At 40.6% G+C, this 13,695-nt stretch overlaps 1 pseudogene; it reads right to left on the bottom strand.

Annotated features, from left to right (window-relative positions):
- Positions 1-496: 496 nt before the first annotated feature.
- Positions 497-3,147, bottom strand: LOC112115307 (annotated as a pseudogene).
- Between the last annotated feature and the right edge of the window lie 10,548 nt (positions 3,148-13,695).

Here is a 13,695-nt window from a genome sequence, read left to right as displayed (position 1 = left end):
GGTGGAGTCCTCTCTCATTATTCTGGAGCCCGAGCTCAGTGTGAGGTCTGTGAAGCAGCTTGTAAGAGCCACCGCTATGATCTCCCTCCCCTCTGCTTGTGCCCGAGAAGATTAAACTCACCAGGGAGAACTGTGGCTTTGACAGAGCCTGCAAAGCAGTGAGGGAAGTATCCCATTTTTATCTACCTGCAGACAGCACTTCTAGAAATGGCATGTGATAGGGCAGCAAAAGGCACAGGCAGGCTTGGCCCCAGTGGCGGATTAATGATTTTGCCACCCCAAGGCCCTGAAATAATTGCCGCCCCCGGCAGCTGGCCCCATATGAACTTGTTTTAGTTTTTTTATTTTTAGTCGGTATAGCGCGATTTCGGTTACAGCACGGGACCGCACACATGGATTCAAAACGCCGCGTTCAAGCGCGGGTCCGGTGTATATCAAATATTTTAATTTTATGTAGATACAATGAAAGAAATAAAAGTATTTGAGTAGTAAGTAATTACATTTGTTTACGCCTACACCTTTGAGCAGCAAACTTATTAATTAATTCTGTATAATCCAGAGAAGTTGTTAGATCCTTTTCAATTGTCAGGAGAGAAAGGGAGTTTAATTTTTCTTCACTGATATTAGCCCTCAAGTAGTTTTTCACTCTTTTTAAAGCCGAAAATGATCGTTCTGCTGAACAGTTTGTAGCAGGTGTGCAAACGAACATTCGGAAGGCAATATCAAGATTTGGATATACTGAATGAATGTTTTGATTTCGAAGAAGGCTGCAATATCTTATAATTGACTTCTTTTCATTTTCAGGAATTTCGACACCTTCCAAATACAATTGAAAATGTAGACACTCATTCACAAATGATTCTTCTAAATCTCCTTGGTAGCATAGCTGTAATTTTTTAGCATGAACTGTTATATCTGCTGTTGAAGTATTGGTAATGTTAGAGAGAAACTGAAATCTGCTATAAATTTCTTGATACGCATTACTTCTGCGTTTCAATTCAGAACATACAAGGTCTAGTATTGTTAAAAAGATATCTACTTTAAATTTATCTCTACCACACGTTTCCACTTCAACTTCGCATGTCTCCTCAGCTTGCAGTTTACGCTTTTTTTTTGCTTTGTGTCAAATTCGTAGTCTTCAATTTCAGATTTTTCTTTGGTTTGATATATACGAAGAGAAAGCCAATCCTGTATAGAGTTAATATATCCTATTAGTGAGTTGTAGAGTTCTACAACTGTCTGTATATCAATATAAACATTTTGCAGCTTTTGGCTAGTTATATGAAATCTTTCCAAGAGTGAGCTCCAAAATACAGCCAAAAAAGCTGCCTCAAGTCGATCGAGTTTTCGCTGCAGGCCTGCAGCTTCATTACGTGTAACAGGTTTCTCAGTAGCATCATCCTTCATTGTTTTTAAGGCTTTAATTATAGCATTCCAGTTTTCACTCAAATTATGACAAGCTTCCACTTGAGATGACCAGCGAGTCTCAGAGTCTTTTTATTACTTTACTGCCTGGCTTCAAATTAGATAGTAAAATCTCCCACCGGTGAGTAGAGGCAGAAAAAAAAATGAATAAAGATGTTGGACAGTTGAGAAAAATGAACATGCTTCTTGACAACTTTCTGCTGCACATACTCCAACCAGATTTAAAGAATGCGCAGAACAAGGCACATACACAGCATAAGGATTTATATTCTTAATTCTTGCTTGCAACCCGCTATATACACCAGACATGTTAGTGGCATTGTCGTACGACTGGCCATGGCAGTTTGCGATATCTAATCCATAACAATTCAGAGTTGAAAGTACAGCATCAGCTAACTGTTCTGATTTGTGGACAATATTTGGTAAAAAAAAACAAAGAAACCTCTCTACTGGTATGCCATCATCATTTACATATCTCAGTATAAAAGCCAATTGATCAACATGAGATATGTCGGGAGTTGAATCAACGCTTATCGAGAAATATTTGGCTTCTTTTACTTCTTTAAGAATAATTGAGATCACATTTAAAGCCGTCAGTTTTATAAATTCATTACATGTATAGGATGAAAGATAAGATATGTTACCTCGACCTTCATTTCCATAACGTGCAATGTGACTTGCTAAAAATGGGTCGAATTCTGCGCGAGGCTCAAGGGCCATCATGTAATTGCCATTATAAGGTGATCCAAATTTTTCCACCTTACCTCTAAATGCAAGTCCTCTGCTTGAAAGTTTCTTTACCACTGCTACAATCCTTTTCAAACACATTTCTCCAATATATAATGTCTTCTTCCATTTGAAATTTTAAATTCATATCAATTCTTCCGGATATCTCGCCTCTCCTCACCATTGTCAGTACACAAGTTTTAGGTTCAGTCGAATTTTCATGTTCACGTAGTCGAGCTGATACGTTTTTCCAGTCATGGTATCCACTCGTCGCCAGACTAGAGATCCTTCCAAATAATCGACATGGGGCACAAAACACGGCTCCTTTGCTCTCTGAATATACAAGATATTGCCGTGGCTTTACTTCACCGTTTAAAAGATGTCGTTCAAACATATTTTTTGTTAGAACACGCATTTTATCAGTATATTGCCTTTTTGAGTTAGTAAAATCACTATCGATATTTTGTTTAATACCATGCGTTGATAAATACTCAATTGTAGCATCATTCAATATCCATTGGGCCGGGTCGTCACTTATGGTAGATATTCCAATATCAGATTGAATTTCTGATTGATGTGATTTGCAAATCTCTGCAGTATTGTCAGAGATATCCAGATCAACATGATTCCCGGTAGTCTCTGATACACTAGTATTTGGAACATTTTCTTCAACACTAACCGCAGCTGGAATTTCTTCATTAGTTTTAATAAGTACTTTATACACATCAATATTTTCACTTTTTACTTCACTACTTCTTTCAACTTTTTTTTCCTGTCTCACTGTCGGCCCCAACTGATACAACAAAGGAATCAATTTTGCACATTTTTGCTATCATTTCATTTTCCCTTTCTTTCCTCTGTATATCATTTTTTTTTAACTGAGCGCCGCTTAATTTCTTCCTTCCAGTCATATTGTTAATTAACGCTTAGGATTGTCGTCATGACTCCAGTCCCGAGTATGTTGCTTACTAAATGGCGTCTCCGTCGGGCCGTCATTGGTGGTTTCAATAAGCGCTATCATGATTGGTAGAATCGCGGCGCGCGATGCCGCGATTACAAAAATGCTGGGCTGCTATTTAAATTTTGCCGCCTCTGAAAATTTGCTGGCCTAGGCGATGATACGCTGCTGCTTGGCCCAGGTAGGTAAGAAATAGGCAAGTTGTTTTCTCCAGCTTCTCCTAGAAGCACCTGTATTTAAATGCTCAATGGAATTCCTCAAGACATGCTTAGATTGATTTTTTTTCTGTAGGGAAACAGTTTGGATTCCTGTGTTTTAATCAAAGTTTAAATCATTTCCTTTCTTTTATGCCAAGGCTCTACCCTTACTTGTGTCACCAGTTTAATGGTTGTAATGAAGAGAGACAGGAATAAGCCTTAAGAATGACAGTATCTAGTATAGGTGAGTTCCTAGCACAAAATACTTCAGTGCACTGCAACACAGTATCCTTACAATTGGGACAAGGGGGTGGTGTATTGTTTCTCATCTTCTTTACCTCCTCATCCTCAGCTCACAGCCATTGTCATGTCAGTTTTGGGCACAAGGGGTCTCCTCAAACACTCCTGAAGTAAAGCCAGATCAGCCTGAGAATTCAGCATCTGGTGCTACAGCTAAACCTGAAAATTGAATGGCTAAAAACTCATTTGTAAGGATCCTGATGCTCTGAAACCATAGAATTCTTCCTTTCTGTGAGCTAGTTTGAGGCTTTTTGCCTCAGCCCTGAGAAAGGGACAGTCTGTAAAATACACCAATCCAGCAGGAGCCTCTCATTCTTATGGGCTATCTTGTCACAGCTTTTGCTCTGCCCTTGCCCCTTACTCTGCTGCTTGGCCATGTGCAGATTGATTCCAGTCATGAGGGTAGAGACAACTCAGTTGCTACTCCCCTCTACAGTAAAGGGACAGAAAGTCGGAGGAGCTCTGGCTCCACTCCTCCTTGGGTAGCTGGCTAGATCACCAGGTGGGAGTGTTTCAGAAAAAGAGATTAAATAAATTACCCTCCATCCATACAGCAAGATGGTAACATGGGAGGAACTGTGATGCTGAGTTGCAATTTATTCCATCTCATCCCTTACTTGAGGGCAGGGGGCAAAGTTACAATCTTAGCCTATATGAGGAGTCAGAGTTAAGAAACAGGATCAAATTCAGCACTATCACAATCAGGTGCCACTCCTATTAAAGTTAATGGAAGTGTCCCCTTTTGACCCCAGGGCTGAACTTGGCTTTTAGGAGCTAATTAGATACTCCAGACTAGCTTTGCCAATGATGTTGACTCACTTTGGGCCAGAGACTTATGATCTTCCTTTTATTAAATAGTACCTCACTCTACAACCAGTTCCACTGAAGCCAGTTGGAACACTCATGGCATAAGATGCTACCCAAGACAAGTATGGGTATTGGAATCTGGCCCTTTGTTTGGACAAGTATTGCTTATTATTTCAAGCAGCAAATAGCATTAGAGTCTTGCTTCAAATCATTACAATGCATGTCTTCTCGTCTACTCTTATATTAACACATATTGCATGCTACAACAGATCTTGCATCTTAAACAAGAATGACATGAGCTTTAGTAACCATTCCTGTCAAGCTTGCTTGAAAGATGGGAAGAGTAGAGGAAAATAGTAAGTAAAAATGCAAATAAATAAATGTTGAGCATGTCAGTGTATTGCTATACTTTGTTGTTATACAAACCTGTCAGAAAAGATGTTTATCTTTCTCAGTCTTATCTGTAAGAATTTATGCAAATAGAGGGAAAGACACAGTAACATATAATTAAACCAGTTTCTCTCTCCGAAAAAATTGTCAATGTCCTTTAATTCAAAACCAAGGCTATTTTCTTCCTATATGATACTGATTTTTATGGAAAACTAAAGAAATCAAGGGCCTGATTCTCATTTACAGTAAGGCCCCTTTACGCTACTCTGGCAGTGAAAAGAGATGTAAATCACAGCTGCACCCCACTTTAAGACCAGCCCTAAACACAGTTTTTGTACTGGTATAACTAAGTCAGTTAGGGGTGTGCTTTCTCACTGAAATTGTTCTACAGGTACAAGCACTCATGTCAATTCAGTCATACAGGTATAAAGGTGCATTATACCAGTATAGCTTATTCACTTACCCATATTGGAATAGCTATACCAGTATTGAACACCTTTATACTGAGTTAGCTGCATCTACACGAGGGGTGTGTAGGTGGTATTGGTGATGAGGAAAGGGGTTGTATTCTTTAAGTGTACTGGTGTAGTCAAAGTGGTACCATTTCTGTAGGTCAACCAGCCCTAAGATCCCTTTACACTGCCAGAATGTTGTAAAGAAGTCTTACTGTAAATGAGAATGAGGCCCCAAATGTTTACAAACAATAAATATTTTAAAATTTCTCTTCTTCAGTTCAGTTTCACTAACTTTATTGGAATGACAAGGTATGAAAGTGTTGCCAAAGTTAATACATCGGGTATACATACTGGGCAAGGTTTTACAGCAGGGGGCTTGAGTCATGCTGGAACACACTGAAACGACGTTCTGGCACTTTTTGTGGGAGACAGAGCAGCATTCCTGGGAAGAGTGTCCCATTTCTTAGGGTTTTTTTAGGACCACTCTTTTACAAAGATAATGGTGTTTTAAACAATGTGTCCACTGTATATTACTACCCATGTCTGCTCCAGTGACAGCTTGCCACACACTGAAATGTTCTTCCTGACTTATTTTTTCCCCTCTTTCTCTCCAAGTTCCCAGGTTTTTCTTCTTCCCTTTTTATCAGGAATTCTTTTATTATTTCTGATACCTTGAAGTATCTTTCTTGCACTAATTTGTATTTTGTGCAGTGAAGTAGAAAGTGGCTTTCAGTTACAATTTCTCTTCTGTCACAATGATTATAGTTTGTCCTCTTTGGCTTTCCAGTGTACCATGTCTCCCAGTCTCAATTTTCAGTTCTATAATACTGACACGTCTGCTGGTATTATGGACATTTGTCTATTGTATTTCTATTAGCAGTACTGTCATTGTTAGTTTACCAAAGTCCTTGGTCAGGACAATGTGATGTTAGGTGCTACACAAAAACATAGAAGGACCCCAATTCTTGCCCCAAAGATTTAACAGTCTAAGGTCCAGATGCTGCTGCTATTATTATTGTTGTTATTTATATGTTGAGATCTGAGCCGCATTGTGTTAAGCATTATATAAACAGAGTGATAGATGGTCCCTGCCCTGAAGCACCATCCTTACTTATTTTAAACACCTAATGCCACAAGTAATCCCATTTTCAATTCAGCTGTAAGATACATTTGTCAAGTGTCTCCTTTTCCACAGTCTAACAATAAATCTGAGTGGGGTGTGTTTCTGGCTATCATGAAGCCACGAGGTAGAAAAAATATTCCATTTCAATGCTCTATCCATTGGACTATATTCCCTATACAGATCTTAATTCACATTTTTCAGATCTAAGCACTAGCTCACTACAGTATGAATAATTTACATATTCTTTTTAAATCCAGGAATAAGGATCAATGTATATAGATGTATGCCAATTTGAGATTAATTGTATGGTATGTCACTGTAGTGAAGTGATGACTCACTGGTGCAGCACCTCTTTCTAGTCATCCTGGGAATTAGCTCTTCACCAGGTTCAGAGCGCCTCTACTGGCTGGTGTCTCACCTGCCGCTGGCTCTGTGTCACTCCCAGACCCCAGTACCCTTTACCTTGGGGTGCTGCCCCAGCAGTACCCCACCATGCTCTGGGTCTTTCCTCCCAGGGGAACCCCTAACCCTCTATCCCCACCTTGCCTCAGTGGCTACTGCCAGTCGTCATCTACCCCCCACTCACTGGAGCAGACTGCAGTCTGTAAACCACTCATCACTGGCAAGGGGGATTTGGACCAACTGCCTCTGCCTAACCCCTGGCTACACCTCTGCAGCCCCAGTGCCTCTGCAGGGCTTGCACAAGGCCTGCAGCCTGTGGAGTTACCAGGCTGGAGCTCCCCAGCACTACTCTACACTACTCAGGTACCCTTCTCTCCCAGGCAGCCCAGTCTTTCTCTCTCTCTACAGCTAGAGAGAGACTGACCTAGCTCCTGGCTCTCAGCCCTTTTATAGGGCCAGCTGTGGCCTGATTGGGGCGTAGCCCCAGCTGTGGCTGCTTCCCCAATCAGCCTAGCCTTTTTTATGAGTGGGGCAACTGCCCCACTACAGTCACATATTTCTGTTTAACAGGTAAATAGTGAGATGACACAATCTGTGAAAATAGAGCCACAGCCTTCTCCACTACCTGTCATAAATAAAGTATGGCATAAATAAAAGGTTGATACCATATTATGATTTGCATTCTAAGCATCCATTAAAGAGATTAATAATAAAAAGAAGTTAATGGCAGTTATGCATACAGACCACTTTGCAGAAGCAGCTGAATTGGGCTGGTCCATGGTGGTCTGTCAAATCTGATTGAATTCAGAGTCCTATTTGCTACTGTTTTAAACTGATAGTGCTCTTTAAGGTTCTGTAGATACTCCTGAAAATGTGGGTTGAATATAAATAGATATAGACAGCCTGAAACAATAGCAGTGTTAGAAGTGTGATCTGCCCACATTCTCTTTAAAAAGATTGCTAAACTCTGAAATCCAGTGATGAGCATTTAAATGTCACCATTGTGCCCAATTTCACTGCTGACCAAAGCATCCAAAAAAGGAGGTGGACAATCACATTAAGATCTACTGGTGAGTAGAATCTTGTTTTGGCATCCCAGGTGAGTAGAGCTTGTTTTATGAATGGAGTATGGGAACATACCAAGTTTTATTTCTTCCCAATTTGACTCCTACATATATATGGTAGATTCTTAAAGGTGCTTAACTTTCCATGTGAAATTTCACAGCTTTGGGGGGGCTGGTGCTGGCTATAGTGTGATGTGATGTGTGTACAGAACGTCCTATGAAGCCTTCACATACCAGCAGAAACCAGTGAAGGATTCCAGTACAGACTGTCCATGGTTTAACCCAGTCACAGCAACACAGTGAGCTTTCCTTTATGCTTCAGCTTTTAACTGTTTTATTTGTGTCATGGGAGAATGGTGGTGTAACTGGGTCTCTTTTTTAATGACAATTGTAGAAGAGGTGTTAGTTGTCTGATTTACTTTATGAACATTTGCAGTGCCCCCCCCCCTCTTTTTTATGTTCATTTTGTTCTTTTTGATGCCTCATCAACAAATATGACCTTATTTTTAAACACAGCCCATTTAAAATGCATGTGAATGTGTTGGTAAACAAAATTCCCAGGGTGAGGCGAGAAACAGCTGGAAATCTACAAATAACATGTTGAGGATTGTTCAGGGATTCTCCCTTCTTGGGTTTATAAATTGGAAATCTGGTCAGCTCATTAAAAATACAGGAGTACTTGAATAAATAAAATATATAATTATGTGTCTCTGGTATGCTGAAGTGCTTATTACTACCACGGATCTCCGTTTTGAAGTTTTCACTTGAAGGTCACCTAAATATTCCAATCCACTACATCAAAATACTTGCTTTCTAGGCATCATCAGTTTAGAAGTGTTGAAAGGAACAAATGCAGCTATTAAGTGAATTCTGATTAGTCCTGCTGCTACAGAATTTTCAAAATGATAGCAATCAAATGAGCAAAAATGTATGGGATGGTGTAATTTTATTCTTAAAAGTGATTTTTTTTAAGGGAAAGGGGGAATTTAGCAAATAAATTAACACCAGCAGGAAGGCATGAGAATAAATTATGAAAAATGACTATAAAAGTCAAACTTCTATGCTGTATAATTATGATAGGAAGAGCAGAATGCAATGTAAACTTTGATAATGTGTAAAGATTGCAAAGCCTGACTCTCTGCAAAAACAACTTGTCTGCATCTATTAACATTTTATGTTTCTATGCAGACTTTTAGACAATATCTAGCAGTGTTTCCTTTCAGTTTCTAGTGTGAAAGTTTTACAATATGTTGCTTCTGAGGTTGTAAATTCGCAATTTTGTGTTTTGCCTATGTTCACTAATTTGAATTTCACCTGCCTAAATTCAGTGTCTCCAAATAGTACATTTTGAATGGATCTCAGCCACATGGGCCTGATGCTTTCTCCCAATCCAGCTCCTTTGTGCACCTCTTGAACTGTTTTTTGGACCTCATAGCAGCATGGCTTAGTCAGGGTCTATACTGCCAATGCCTCCTGTTGGCTAGGAACCTCAAAGCCTTTCCACTCAGTTGTTACTCAAAACAATATCAAATACCTACCGGTGAAAAGAAGTCATTTGAATTAATCATATCAAGGTCCTTATGAGTGCATTGAATTGCTCAAACTAAACTGAGAGAAGCAGCTGTCAGAGAATAGGGGAGAGTGTCCTTTGAGTAACTGCTTTTGATACAGTCCTGGGACATTGTCTGGGACAGCTGGGCCTGAAAAAGGTTCAAAGCCCAGGCTTAAACAAGGAGATATACTGTTGGCTTCTCTTTTCTCCTCATTCCCCACTCACTGGAGGAATCCAAACTAGAAGCAAAGGAGCCAAGATTCCCTCTAGCAACTCTGAGCTGCCTGTGTGTTTTGGGAGAGCAAATAATGGACAGTTTGGGGAAGGATGAGAAGTCAGGGAGGTGGCTTTAAAAGAAGCACTTTTGTGCTCCCTGGTTTCTGCCTCCTAGCTAAGGCAGTGCTTCTCCAGCAAAAAAAGGTAGGGTTGGTGTTTGTTTTGTTTTAAACAGCAGGCTAACGTGTAGTTATCCTCATGTAATATCCTAGTAGAAACAAGGCATCTCTAGTTTTTACTGCAAGGTAGCTTGGCAAGGTCAACACTATATCACCTACCTGTAGTGTACCTCACCTAATTTGATAGCAGTAAAACTCAGTGACTTGTCTCCACTACATTTCACAGTGAGATTGCTAGCACACATTATTTAGCCTGAGGTAAAACACACCATTTGGGGCAGTGAAGACAAACCTTCCTGAGGGTGCAAAGATTTGATAGTGTCCGCTAACCAGTGCTGATCTCACCAGCTGTCACACTGACTCCCAGTCACAGGGTGACCAATCAGAGACAGAAGCAAGGAAAGAAGCTGTGAGCCTCTCTTTAGATTTTTGCACCCCTGTCCTGCAGGCAGAGTGGTGTCACTGGTCAAATGAAACTGAACATGCTAGGTCTCCCCTAGAGTGACCTATCCACAGGTTGGAAGCACTGAGGGAACACTTTTAACTAAATTTATATTAAAATCTCAAATACAGTTTGCTCTTAATCTTGACCCAATTTTGTCTGTTACCGATGTTTGAAAACAGGTTGCTGGCCACTAAGCCTTACTGCTTCCCCCTTTTCACAAATCTCATTGGCTAGATACCAATGGATATTTCACCATGGATAAATCTGCTAGTCATTATCCATCGATGTAATATGCAACAACAGATTTGCTAGCAGTTCATGAGCCGGCTTGATCTCTATGCAAGTATGCAGTGACTGGAGGGAAGGCACAGACTGCCTCCTGGTCCTCTTCCGCTGAAGAGGTGCAATGGTAAAAAGGGCTAGTGAAACCAAAACCAGGAAGTGAGGGAGAGAAAGAGGGAAGAAAAGAGACCAAATAGGGAGAAATAGAGGATATGAGAAGATCAAAAGGGAGAGAAGAATGGAGGAGGAGGGGAAAGGGATAGCCCGAGTGAGAAAAGGAGGCCAGTCAAAAATAAAAATATATAATGGTTCTTCCAGTAAAGAAGGTTGCCACAGTGATAAGTTTTAAAGGAAAGATATCAAAGCTGACTAGCTGTCAGCAGTATCATCTGCTGTGGCTGAAATTGGAATGCAGTTCTTGCCCATGATTGTTCAGGTGTGTATGAGTGGAAATGTATTCTGTCATGGATGTAGAGCTACAGTAAATGTGAGAGGGTGACATCCTCAATAACATTTTTAGGTGGCGGGAAGGAGTTTCAAAGTTTTAAGAAGGCTATTTCTTTCTGTATCCTAAAGATACCTTTCATATCTCACTAGAACCATGATGTTAAATAAATGAAATAATAGCTTTAAACTTTTTTAAATGACATATCTTATTTATTTTTTTCTCATTCTGTTTTTTTCCCCCTGCTGTAAACTCCCTTATATTGCAGTTTGTTTCCCAATGTAAGAAGGTCTGGACTCACCCCTGTGGCACCTCCTGCTGGTCATCCAGGGAATTAGCTCTCCAGCCTCTGGAGCGCCCTCTGCAGGCCAGTGATCCACCTGTCCTCTCCTTCTCAGCTCCCGTGTCCCTCCCAGGACCCCGGTGCCCCTTGCTCTGGGTGCTGCCCCCTGGCAATACCCACACACTAGGTCTCCCCTCCCAGGGGAACCCCCACCCACTATCCCCACCTTGCCTCAGCACTAGGCCACTGCCAGTCATCAACTAGTCCCCGCTCCCTGGGGCAGACTGCAGTATAGGCCACTCATCACTGGCAAGGGGGGTTTGGACCTGCAGCCTTGGCCTAGCCCTGGGCTGCCCTCTGCAACCCCCAGTACCCCTTAGCCTTCCGCTAGGCCGCAGCTCCTCAGCCTGTCCCCAGCCCTGCTCCACTCAGGTACGCTATCCCTAGCTTGCTACAGCCAGGCCCTTCTCCCTCTGCACTCAGAGAGAGACTGCTGAGCTTCTGGCTGCCCTGGCCTTTATAGGGCCAGCTGAGTCTGTTTGGGGCGTGGCCCCAGCTGCAGCCACTTCCCCCAATCAGCTCAGCCTAAAAGCTGCTTCCTCCAGCCACAGCCCTCTCTGGACCGGAGCAGGGTTACCACCCCGCTACACCCAACAAAAACAATATGGTGATATTGTGTTGTGGAAATCGTTCCAAAGATCAAATATCAATTTTCATGTCATGTTTTCACAGGAGACCGTTAAAAAGTAAAACAAAAAGGGACACTAACCTGTATTTTTTAGACTCCATACAAAGTTCTTAGTGCATACAACCTATCTGGACTTGTTCTTTTACATTCATCAAATTCTGTCCTTGGTTAGGTACTGGAAGCTAGCTCTTTATCATTTCCCCCAAAAGTATTCAAGAAAAAAGAAGCTAAAGTCAAATGACAAATATCTATGGTACTTCAAGAGTAAAACTAGAACAACTTTCAGTTAAATCCCTTGTCATTTCTAGCAAAACTTTAAAAACCATTGTTTTCACAAAAGGAAAATATTGAAATGATAATATTGGGAGACTGCCAGATAAGGGAAGATAGAGTAGTTGGTCATACATGCTAACCATTCACATATAGTAATTCTAGATATCCAGCTAGTTAGGGGACCATTAAAAATACAGTAAATTAAATGTATAGGTGTTGCATAAGCCAATGAAAGAAAAAAAAATTCTAGTTTTCATATGTAGCCAGGCAAATCACATGTGGAAATACCACATTTTGGCAAGCAAATGGGCAATTGCAGTAAGCATTCAAATGATCAGTTATCCCTTAAGTGCTCATTTGTGAATGTAAACACAGGATTCACACACACATTAGAGATGGCTGCTTGCAGAAATTTGTCTCCCCCACATTTTATACAAGTCATTCAGTTTTGTATATGTGCACTCCAGTAGTCCAATGTAACTGATATAATTAGAATTGTGGACAAATTTTGTTTTAGTGTGTGAAAATTTCATTAGTGCTATATAAAATGTTAGAAAATTGCCCTCCAGGAATGAATTTTAGTGTCACCTGTTAGAAAAAAATCATATTATAATTTTCTATTTTCTGGCTGCAGTGATTTTTTGTTTAAATCAAATATATGTGAAACTATGCTTATAAAAAATGAATTCTGTCTTGTGGTACATATGAAAAGTTAACATTTACTCAGTTATTTTTGTTTTTGTTTCTTTTTTGTCCCACAATGTTTTGCACAGATCTCTATAGATCAGACCCAAAGTCCATTGAAGTCAATGAAAAGACCCTCATTGACCTTAATGGGCTTTGGATCAGGCCACTCAAGACAATCTGCCCCCCAGGCAAAACTTCACCCCATAGGCCTAGGATGACTAATTTGCTGCCCCTTCATCATGGCGGAAGCCACCCTAGCCAAATAAGCCACCCTAGGCAACTGCCCAGAAATCTGCTGCCCTAGGCAGCTGCCAAGTTCACCTATAGCTAGAGTGGCCCTTGTCTACAACTCCGTGTGTTGGGATGAGAGGAAGATAGAGATATACTGCATTAAGGATCTAGTTTCAGAGTTAAACCACTGACTTGATTCTTTTCTTTCTGATTAGATGGTTGGAATTATCTGAATTTTGATGTTTCAATAAAGTAAAATGGGAATTATTTCTGAATAAATCATCCTATTTTTTGATTAACTATAGAGCTGATTGAACATTTTGAAAAAAAAAATAAAAAAAAAAACCACAACGGTGGTGGTGGGGGGATATGTTGTGATTCCCCCCCTCCTTTTTTTTTTCAACTAGCTCTCCTCAGACCTAGTTATTACAGGCATATATGTAGAGAGGAAGGCTGGTCTTGTGGTTAAGACAGTGGACTGGGACTTAGGAGACTTGGGTTTACCGCTTAGTTCTCTCACAGACTTCCCCTATGACGTTTTGCAAATCACTGTATCTAAGTTCCCCA

Source organism: Terrapene carolina, unplaced genomic scaffold (assembly GCF_002925995.2).
Source record: "Terrapene carolina triunguis isolate 2854851 unplaced genomic scaffold, T_m_triunguis-2.0 Scaffold38, whole genome shotgun sequence".
In the NCBI taxonomy this organism is placed as follows: Eukaryota; Metazoa; Chordata; order Testudines; family Emydidae; genus Terrapene; species Terrapene triunguis.
This window is presented reverse-complemented; position numbering and strand designations above follow the sequence as displayed.